Source organism: Cydia splendana, chromosome 15 (assembly GCF_910591565.1).
Source record: "Cydia splendana chromosome 15, ilCydSple1.2, whole genome shotgun sequence".
In the NCBI taxonomy this organism is placed as follows: Eukaryota; Metazoa; Arthropoda; class Insecta; order Lepidoptera; family Tortricidae; genus Cydia; species Cydia splendana.
Genome location: NC_085974.1, coordinates 11,464,039 through 11,476,302, shown reverse-complemented (window position 1 = coordinate 11,476,302; position 12,264 = coordinate 11,464,039).

Below are 12,264 nucleotides of genomic sequence, written 5' to 3'. Positions count from 1 at the left end.
CAATTACTTTTTTGCCGAGTACATTTCAGTTCCGAATTGGATGTCCATCTGTTTTGTTTGTCGATAGTGTGTGGGTGGGTTGCGGCTGAGATAAGTGACTGTCGCATGGAATTTCGTATGCATCGCGCGTCGATTCACGCTATTATAGTACTAGGATACCTTGATGCGCTAGAGTATCAATTTTAGATGTCATAGATTATGACGTGCTCATAAACTTTATGTAATATTTTCTCTTCGACACAATGTTCAGGGAGCTACATAAATACCTGTCTCCTGCAAAAAAAATAGTGAAGGTTTTCAGAAGAATATTCTAGAGCTAACGCTCTAACTGTGGAATGAACTCCCTGTAGAGGTTTTCCCAAGAAACTGCAGTATGACATAATATATGACCCCATTCAAAAAAAGAATGTTTTCAAGGGTCAGTAGGTACATACAACGCCCCACCTGTTACAAGCGCTAAAAGGGTAATTTGCTGTTTTATAACACTTAGGTTTAGTCAGTTCAATAAAACTGTTTAGTGTTCAATAGGTACTTATAAATTATCAGATGTATTTATTCCATACCCTATCATAAAACAACCTTGCAGTGTTAAAAACTTTAACACCCATAAATATGTATCACAAACATGAACATTCTACAATCATACAGTTTTTACACACATTACCGTTCTATTGCGAATAGTCTTTGATAGAACAACCGTAGACGGCATTCCAACGCTCTTCAACTGGATCGGTTTGAGTAAGGCTAGGTTCCCATTGCTTATAATTCCTATAGAGACAAGTGAGGCGAACCGCACATAAATACCTACCAAAATAATTGTGTACCAGACAAGCGCATTAACGGCGACTGATAAACTCAACGGCCATGATAAATAAGTAAGGTATGAAAAAGTGACACGTTTGCGCACTTTTTTTTATCTGTGCTCTAGAGCATTCTAAAGAAGTATTTAAAAAAATACATCGAATCGGAAGGGAAATGTGTCAAGAGGGGGCGTAAAGCCAAGAAATTAGAAGGGAATAAAATATAATGGCGCGCCGCGGGAAACTTGCGACGGAAGACATGGCCACCCGCGGGTTTTAACGTTTTACCTCAACTACTCTGAAAATATACATCTGTTTAAAATTTTGCTCACTCGGCAATATCACTAGCTATTTTATACTAAAATTATACTGCAGTGGTTATGCAGGGTACCGATATACAGTTGAATTTAAGTTAATATTAGAATTATATTAGATATGTTATCGTGATTTTTTTCGATCGAGACAACTTTGTTGGAGTCTGCCCTAGAAAATGAATCGTCAAATATCAGCGAACGGCCCGGCTTAGCGCGGATTTCAAAGCGGAATACGTACCTTGTTTTAACGGATTTATATAAACTTAAAAACACACAGACTATCAAAAAAATGCGAGTACAAGAGAGTTGTTTAGACAGACTCTTAGAGACTAAATCTTCACTCACCTTAGTTAGTATTCATCAAGAAATTTCACATACCCTCGTTGCATTAAACTGGTCAGCCTGAACGTTCGACTTTCCCGCCCTCGATATGTGATTTCAATAAAACCAAAGTACCTAATGCGTTCTCGCAGACCGAGATGTTACGAGAACCTCTACTGATAAAATCGATACCCCAAGCCACAAATACATCTAAATAGATCATTGGATTAACGACATTATATCAAAGACAGCAGAGTAAGTTTTGCCGTGAGGTTTGATGGAGATTTAGAGAAGAGATAGACTAAATTGCAATACGGGAATAGTATTTCGATGATGCATCGCGTCAGTACATGAGTTACAGTGTCATACTGTTTGTTGAATGAAGCTACGATCTTATAAAATGTTGAAGTATGTACATATGTTAATATCCAAGGTATGTATTAAAGAAAAGTTATACCAAAACTATAAAATAATGGCAGCAGCAGATTTTGAGTTATTATTAAGATATTTGCAATTCTTAACATTTTGGACATCCTGAATAACGCATAAATTGTAGACGAATAATTATAAGTGAAGTATAAAAACAAACAACATTGTGACAAATACTACCTACCTAATCTACCTATACCTAAGAGTGCCTTTAGATAACGAGCCAAAGTATGTCAAAAATTAAAAACATGTTATATACGAGTATAGGAGGAAGGAGAGGAAGGGGGAGGCCTATGTTCAGCAGTGGACGTCTTATGGCTGAGATGATGATGATGATGATAAGAGGAACAAGGAACTTAGCACGAAAATGATAACCAATGTACGCCTGTATTAAATTCACCAATGTGTCTCCGCGGCCTACACAGCTCGAGGTGATAATACATCATACGGTTACATTATTCATCCGACGACTTGCGATTTTGATGTCGCAAGTCTAGCCTGCGCGTTTTTGCCGCGCTGATACGCGATTTATCTAGGTAATACCTTGATCATATCATTTGATACTGTACTACTACTGGTCAGTGAAATTAGAGGAAGGAAAAAATGTTAAACTGTTCAATGTAGGTATCTTAGTAGAACTTTTATTATGAAAATTATCAGTTTATCATCCTTAACTACGTACGTCAGGTAAATTATTATAATAAATTTCGATGCACATAATAAAGGAATTATTGGAATATTCTCTCACATCATAATTAAAACGTTGTTCGTATGCTTACAACAGAGCGTACACTACTAGTACACAAGTGAGTTGCGACACGCCTGCACGACACGCGCACGGCGACATCTCTTCATTTAATTGTTATCGCCCACGACTATCTGTTATACGTAATTATTTGAACCCGCCCAGTTACAGGCTGATGCTAAAATTGTATATGAAGCTAGTTTTTTTTTTACATAAAACTCAGATTCATTGTAACTGTCGCGAATAAAAGCAGAAGACGTCCATTATCGGTCCGTTAGTCAAGAGCTTAGCAGAACAGTTACCAAGCCTCTGATCACCCGACGCACTTTGCTAACTCCTTATAGAGGCGAAGCGCGTGGCCCCAGGTTTTCAACCCCAAACGCCGTAAATATGAAGCTACTATTGATGTTGACATACTTGCGACGCTTGAGGCTTTAGACTGAGGATGAGGCCTCACTAGTGCCAACTTTGGTATCTGAAATAGGCTTATTATTAACCGGGCAGCTAAAATATATTGATATATTTATAGGCTCTGTTTTTGTTGCCAATCTATTAATTTCAGTACCCATTTCTATTTTTTTAAACAACTCAAATTCGATTAATTAGTTGACCGGTTAAATACGTGCCTCTGAAATATAAGCGTGTTTTTGTTATGTTTTTGCTCAATCTCCTTCGTTCGTACTCATGTTATATCTCAGTTTGTTACACTAATGGCGGGGTGTCCTATATCGCGATTAAAGCAAATCGGCTACATATATAGCCTAATCACTTCAATATGTAGGGTAAAGTGCCAAATTGGCTGATAAGAAGTATGCCAGTAGGAATCTAGTTCTATAGACACAACCAACACTGATTTACAACATTAATTGATGTAATTTGTTATGGTTGCATGCCCAGCTAACATTTCAAGAATGTTTATAAAACCACTCATCTACTTAATGCCCACAACAACACCCACAATTAAATTAAATAAACAACATAATAAACCTAATTAAACAGATCACAGCGTATAACACATTCCATGTGTCCTACTCGTCTCTTCCGTCCACAGAATAGCTTTCGTGCATTGTTTTGTTATGAACCAAAACCGGCATAAGGAGATCTCTAAATTATATGCACCTAAATACAAGTAGGAGATCAAACATATAGCTACTTATCTGACCAGTTTAATGCAAACTTCTAGTTGGAAATGCCTCGATAGATATGTGGTTTCCAGTTAGAGTGGTTGTTTTACGCATGTTAGTTCGTGACTGAGGTAATGCCGTACGGTCGGTAGGCACATATTTATGCATTCAAACACAGCATCAATCATTCTAATGAGCTGGCGGGCAGTAGGCAGATACGGAGCGGGAGGGCATCACGTGTTGATAGTGATGGTCACAGGGTCTTCCTCTGACTGTCGATGATTTATTGTTTTGTTGTCTATTCTTGGATTATTGGAGACTTGAACTATTGAAATACAAAACCACCACAGCCACGCAGGAACACCGGTAGTCGAGCGATAAGGTCTAGTGCTTACAAACCAGAAAACCTTTTAACTGGAACTTGAATATAAAGTACCTATGCAAAATATCATTGGGCAAAATATATGATTGAACCGGACAATGGCCCGTCAGATTTCCCTGTTGGTTGGAAAGTCAGAAGGCGTTCAGTCGCTATCATGAAAAAATGTGACTGCGCCAATAACTCGTAAGTTAATGTGCATTAACCACGTTGGTAGTCAAGTACGGCTACCACCAGTTTTGACGTTGACATAACGCTCACGTCTACGTAATTTACTTTCTGTACATCTCGCTTGCACTAATATGCCAGTACGAGCGAGATGCATAGAAAGTAAGTTACGTAAACGTGAGCGTTATGTCAATATCAAAACTGGTGGTAGCCGTAAAGGATAAGAAAGCAATTCATGAGTAAAAATATTAAAATTGAAATTAAATTCGATATGGATTTATGTACTGTCGAGTCCTTGAACTAACGCCAGTATGCGTCGGTATTTTCCCAATTTTGTACCTATTGTGAATAGTACCTATCTGTGTAAGAGTTTAAATCGATATCGATGTTCTATAGAAACTATCGAGCCCTATTTTACACAGCAGTGATATTCAACTAACAAGTTTAGCAATGGAGGAAAGAAAGCTGCCCGGAGCGTCCGGCGCTATTCACAAATTGGCACGAGCTAGGCACGCGTTGTTCACACCATCCAAAACGTCCTAAGCACCTTGTATATTTACTGAAAAACAAACTCTCACTGCTTTAGCAGTAAGTGCAGAGTTGGATAGACATCAGCTGGTGTATAAGTGAGATGCATGAATAAGATAAGTTACAGAGATTGAATGGCGCGGTGCAATGATACCGTGGAGCCATTAGTAGAAGCGAAAAGGATGGAATTCTTCCGATTGTTTCGATTGTTTATTCTTTATTTAACTTTTTGTTAAGGTTAGAGGATTGTTTATCGAACATTTTTGTAACATAACATTTAGTAATTCACACTATCATCGTTAGTCTCACAGAATAATCATGGAACAACTTATTTCGTAGTTTGTACACATTACATTAAATTTAGGTAAAAAAAATTAAGTATACCAAATAAAAAAAATTGTACAAACGCGCTTATTAGTACGCCGTAGATTTGTTTGTGTATTACAATAAGAAAAAACAACACTAGAAATAACATTGTATCATTAACCGTTTTTAGAACATGGCCTGGAATGAAGAAATTACCCTAACTAGATATATCAGCGATCACATAAACAGTGCACTTAAAGATTGAATTCGTCCATCAAGCCGGCCACAATCAATCGCAATCATCTAGTCACGAGAGCAGCTTCAGCCGTCACAAGCGCGTGGCATTTTTCCAGGCCAATTATTGTCGCAAACGCTTTCATAATTGCCGGTATAATTAGAAGCCCTATACTCCAGTCATCGAGGGCTTCTAAATTAAGATAAATCATTCAATAGTTGCTACTTTTTGGTAACTCACATTTTTTTTATGCCTGATTTGTAATGCACCCTAAACTAGTTAGGTACTAATTCTAGTCCTAATTCTGAACCCTTTATTCCGAACGCTTTTCGGCATACTGTGGTACTTACCTCATTTATGAACCTGCAATTAAAATACATGACTATTCTTCTCTGACACAATATTTTTAAAGCGACTTAGTACCTACCTACTGCGACTTTCACCTCCTGCGTCCATTTTAAAGACCATTTCAATTCCTGCAGCTGGGCACCATGGGCCTGGGCGCCTGTGTTCAAAAGGCTATGTGCTTTTCTAGAGAGACTGCTTAATTTTCGAACAGTAAATTATAGGTAAGTAAGATTTTTAGACAATACTCCAAGTTATATTTTCCATTATCATATTTGTAGTATGCTATGGAGACGCGAGAGCCCGGCGGTGACGGGATCGTCAAGTTGTGATTATCTTATTGTTTAAGTGCAAATGGTAGGGTGTTGTTAATGCATATTTATTTATTATAATTATTTATTTAATTAAATTCTCGTAGATAGATAAATCAATCGTAACACTTTTAATAATTTTGCATTGAGGGCTATTACGTTGACGCCTATACATACTCCATAAACATGTACAGTAAGCTGCAGATATATCTGACCCCCGTGCAAACTTCCAAGAGCGGTGATGTATAAAGTTCTATAATATAGCCGACCGTAAAAACTGCTAAGTTCTCATACGATTCTCAAATTTAACAATTAAAATTTTAGTAGGACTACAACTATTGCATATCGCAGCTCCTTATCGACTGGAGTATTCGTCCACTTAGACGACGACGGAATAAATAAGCTGTTAATTAAATTTCATAAATTAAATATAAATGTCTGTGCGCATAGTTTCCGTTTTAAGATCGAGAGTTTCAGCTTTTACAATATTGGTATTACTTCTTTAGATATTTAGGCCAAGTTATTACTTATTTTATGGAATTTAAATAGAGTAATAATACCTTGGTCATAACACAATATGATGTTTATTATCAAGGAAACAGTAGTAACTATTACAATAGTTATTTGTTTTACAAGGGGGCAAAGTTGTTGTTTAACGCTCATACTAATATTGATACCCGAGCAAGCGAAAGATTTCAAAAAAAAATGGAATCTTGAGCGTTGCGAGTGTTTCAAAGCACTAGAGTTAAACAAAATTTGCCCCTGAGTGAAACACAAAATTTTTCACCACACCAACCGGAAGAAAATATTACCTGTAAGATATGAAACAAAAACAAATAAATGTTATTAAATAATTATAATATCATTCAAAATCATCATTTAAAAGTCAATTCAATAAGCAAACATAAAAAAACAATTAAAAAATTGCATTTGATTACTTTGCCTCACATGTGAATAAAATGCAACTTTGCTATCAGTTTTTGAAGTGCAAAGTAAGCCTTTCCGAGCTGGTGTGGTGAAAATGTTATTTAAGCTAAGATGATGTAGGAAATAATAAAATGAGACAACGTTGTCTTTGATTGAAACTTATTATGTATACCGCTTTATATCTTATATTGTGAAATCTTTCCAAATGTATCTACCATGCATGCTGGAAAGGACTTTTAACTCAATTTATGTGATATTCAAGTGTTTAAATTGCTTTATTTAAAAAATATAGATTTTAAGTAGGTATCCTGTAGTATACTCATTAACGTGAATTACGTTTTTCAACAAAAACCATTGATTGCACCTTTCCAGCTTATATGCATTTACCATTTCATAAAAACATTCATTAATCAACATACTTACCGGGTGTGCACCAATTACAGTAGCATTACCTTCATTAAAATCACTAGAAACCAACTTTCTTGTAATATCGCCGCTTCAATATGACTCTTCTTTGTCCATAATTACCGTAGTCTAAACATGATTGCTATGTAAATTCGTAATGGATGGGTCATCAAAGCACTATCGCAGGCATTACTAACCAGGCCTGTCACTCGGCAATTTCGTCTCATTAATCTTCGATTTAAATGCTACAAGCGAAGGCTCTCAGCGAGCGGTGCGGTGGCAAGTAATCTATACCAATAGTTTAAAGGAAAGTTGATGAGTTTGTGTATCTGTAAACTAAAGAAAAAAATATCAATGCAGTGCAATTTTTAATTATTATCCTGTAAAGGTTAAAAACAGGTTTAAAGTTTGTATGTAGAAGATGTAAAATTAATGGGTCTCTATTGTTTCCCAAATAGTTTTAAGTCATAATGTATTGTTTGTCCGAATTTTCGTTAGTCATAATTGGTTTTTCTCAGAAACGCGTAACTTTTCAGGATTGCCATAAAACAAACCTAACCTAACCTAACCTATCTATAGAATAACCTTACGAAAATCCTGAAAAGTTAACGGTTTCAGTTTTATGACTAACGATAATATGACAAACAACATATTATGACTTAAAACTTTATGGGAAACAAAGGGACCCCAAAATTAATACATATTGTAGCGTAAATACATTACATAACCTAGGTAGCATTTATAAAAATATAATAAAATTAAATGAAAACTAATATCCTAGTGAAAACTTAAATATCTTTATTATAAAGTCGTTGTAACGAATCAAAGTCGCTATAATCAAATTGTATATATTGCTTGTTTCGTTTTCGTACAATAAAATTTTTAGTACTAATACTACTACTAATAAGTATTCTCTAGTATTCACTGAATAAACTTCTTGCTCATTTGATTCTCATGTTAAGATACGATTTAGCTATGGGCCCGATTCGGATTTTGAAATAGACATCTATTAGACATCTTTTAGTCATCACCAAGATACGATAACGATATGTTTATGATCTAACCTGTCAAATTTGACATTTGCGCGATTCTGGAGATACTGTTGAACGATTTCCACAGGATATGACTTAGAGATCCAATTCACATCTAATAGATATCATACTCTATCTAACGTAAAAGTGACATTGGTTGCCCGAATTGCGCTGCAAAAGAGAACTAGTTGATATCTAAACTATAACGTATCTAGAATGGATCTAGTACGTGTCGTCTCTTGTGAATATCTTGAAGTTCGAATACGGCAGTATATCTACAGTACCTAACTTATGATATAAGTTGTCTACGTATAGATTATTTGTATGGAATTGCAAATTTTGTAGCTTATTATATTAAATACGGCTTTTGCATTTGCGAATACATAAGTATTTAAGATCAAGTGACGTTTGCACTTTTATGTTTGCCCAACGGCAAGATTCTGTCTGTGTTCCCATCTGTTTCCACCCAATGTTACAAAGACGGGGACACATAAGAATACCCGAGGATCGCAGGGAACTTGTAATCTTGTACATGTTAATAATAATAACATAAGATCGGCCGGTGCGAAAACCCTTACGGAAGAGGCCTATGCACTTAAGACGTTTTCTATCTAAATAAATTACCACCCACAAATGTTTAAGAGTTTATGCATAGATAATGCGAACTACATTTAAAGGAAGTTGTATAAGCTGACAGTTCAACATATTATCTAGGTATTTAAATTTGTAAAATCAGAGATCAAGATAAGTATAAACAAACAGAGATTAGTAGATTAATAATGAATTAATTTTAGTGTCACATTTAACACTAATTGAGCTCCCTTCCGAGGTTTTCCCGAGGGTCTACAGTATGGGGTTCTTCAAAAAAGGAGTGTACAGGTTTTTAAAAGGTCAGCAACGCGCATGTAACACCTCTGGAGTTGCAGGCGTCCATAGGCTACGGTGACTGTTTACCATCAGGCGGTTTGCCCCGAAGTGGTATAAAAAAAGAATTAGAACAACATATCCTGTTTAAATCCGGATAGCCGTACATAATGTTTTATTACTTAAGGAAAAAGGAATAATTTTTAAACAAGAATGCTCGCGTTATTCCGCGCAGTTTCTTCTTAGGTTCTTCCGTAACGTCAAGGATTACCCGGGACCGGCCCAAGAATTGCCTTAATGATGTCAAAAGCCAACATAATGTGGCGTCCTTAAACGGGTCTCTCGGTTCGTTACTGTCGCCCGACGCCGGACGCCGAGACGTCTCACTGCCTGGGATGTTGGTTCCATGGCCTACCGAGCGCTCAACTTCGGCAAAGCAGTATACATGTGAACTCAGATTATGTATAGTTGATGATGGTGATGATGCTCTCCTGACCGATTTCGGCCCCAGCGACTGTGTGCTCTGGACTAGGCAATTTTTAGCTCGTGTTATTAGAGTGTAGCTGATCCACTCTCTGATGCGCTCTTAGGTGGCTCACGTACCCTATCTTCTTGCTAAATACTCGAGCGCATTTTGGGCACGTCAGCACACCACCTACATAGTTGTAGGAAATTGAGGTTGGCGGCCGAGCCTTAAGCTCATCACGTTTTTTGTCGAGCTCACTGCGGCGCTCCGTCTCAAAAATGTTAACTCTATCATTAATGAGGCGCCGCCATTCGGGCCGCTGCGCTGCCTTCCGCTCCCAGTCAGAGGGCTCTAGTTGGCATCTCTTCATATGTCTTTTCAGAACATCCTTATATCGTAAGTACTGGCCACCGCTTTTACGCTTACCATTCTGGAGTTCTGAAAAGAAGATACGCTTCGCCACTCTGTCTTCCGACATCCGAGACACGTGCTCACACCACCGCAGCTGCCGCCTCATCAGATATGTATAGTTATAAGAACATTGAGTTCACACTTATACTGGTTAATTGAGACTAATACTCGGAGAGTGACATAAATAGCAGTTCTGCCCGCGCTCGCGCCGGTGCACCGCATTAACATCACTTAAGGGCACCTCCATTATGCGAATACAGAATATTCACAAACCCGCGGACAAACTTTTTTACTGCGAAACTGCGCTCGTAACAGCTTCTCTCGGAAACGTGTGGCATTATAAAAATGATGACGTTATGCACAATAAAAAGTTTTATAAAGGAAATAATTCACCGTGTCCTCTCGCAACAATCGAGGTAATAAAAGCGGTTTTTTTATTGGTTCGATCTGCGAGGATCGGGCAACGGGACGGCCTCGGGGCAACCTACACTTTGTCTGTAGAATTAAGGCTTATTGGGAACATATTAGTAGATACATAGCAGAGACATGCTGACGTGACCGCGGACGAGATTTGACGACCGATATGGCAGGAATTAATGTTAGTTGATCTCGGAGGCCACACTTACCAGAATACGGCGATTGCACGACCTCGGCGATCTTTATCTATACACGTAGCTACAAACTAAAATGATAATGTCTCCATTTTATATTGACTGTCTAATAATTGAAACCATAATGAACATCCTGCATAACACGTCAATCAGCATAAACTCGTCAAATTGTTTTTAAGTTGTTTCTTATTTTTAAAACTGCACACCCGCATCCGTGTTTTATTTTATTGAATGTAAGGAGGTAAGTATACTTTTTTTTATAAAAGCTGAATGAACGTAGAGCATTTGATTCAGCTGCACGCGCGTTGGCCCATTACCATACCTTATAATTAGACGATATCAGTTCGATGCGATAGCAAGGCGGCCTCTTGCGAAACTTGCTTAGCTTCTAAGGGACCATATCGAACTCGTACAAACACCAGAACGTAATATGACAATATTTATTGTTGCAACTTAAACCCTTATAGAAAGTACGATAAGCGCGAGGTTCACGTATACTCTAATTCAGCTTACGCTATTTCATAGTGGTCGTTATGGCTGGACTATAGTGGAGGTTGAATGGGCGAGTGTATTTAAATCGACAAAACAGTTTGAACTCTAATCACCAATAAATAAAGCATATATTGAATGGAGAGGTTGAGACGTATTTCGTTTTTGCAGACTGGCGGGGCACGCATTAAGTAGAATCAGGATGCTGTAAGAGTCCGGACGCGGCTCTAATTACCGCCGCCACTCAATATTGCAAAATGACCGAAGCCTATTCTCGCCCGTACCTTTCGGCTATTACACCCGATCTATTGTTACACAAAACACATTTAAAACGCTGAATGGTGTCTCGTAATGACCTGGGAGTGCCGCTACTACGACCGCGCCTAATATGCAAACAATAAACAATTTGAAGCTTATCCGATCGATCGACAATTACTAATTAATCTCTAACACAATCCCAATTAATAGCCGTTATGAAAGGTTTAATTGCTCCATATTACAAGGAGGAGCCATAAATTTTATCAATGACAGCTATAAATGAACAACTCGAATTAAGTCGTTATAATCAAATTATTTTGAATAGTTAGATGAAGTTTTTATTAAATGTTATATAGGATGTATAATTTATTAAAATCGACGTGACTCTACATTAATTCTGCCCACTCCTCCGGGCTTTGTACGTTAAACGCTTTTCTGAAATAACTGCCTACGGTTTATCTAAACTCACACTAGGCCAAGCTATTACTTCTATACCCGTCAATAACTCAAATGCAATTCAATCAACCTATTGACATGATCATTTGTTGCATTTTTGCGCTTTCAGCTGACACACATTTTCGAATAAAGTTGTTTCAATATTTGCACACATAATGATTTACAACTTAATGCTGTTTTTAATGAGTCCCTAATTTTGTTGGGCATGACTAAATTACGAGGAAAGTTAAGATAATTGAGGTTCGCGGAACTGATGTGTCGATCGACGAGCGAGGTCGCACCGTAACCCCGCTGTCCGATTATGTTTTAATCTCGATTTTACATTCGACATGATCTGACAT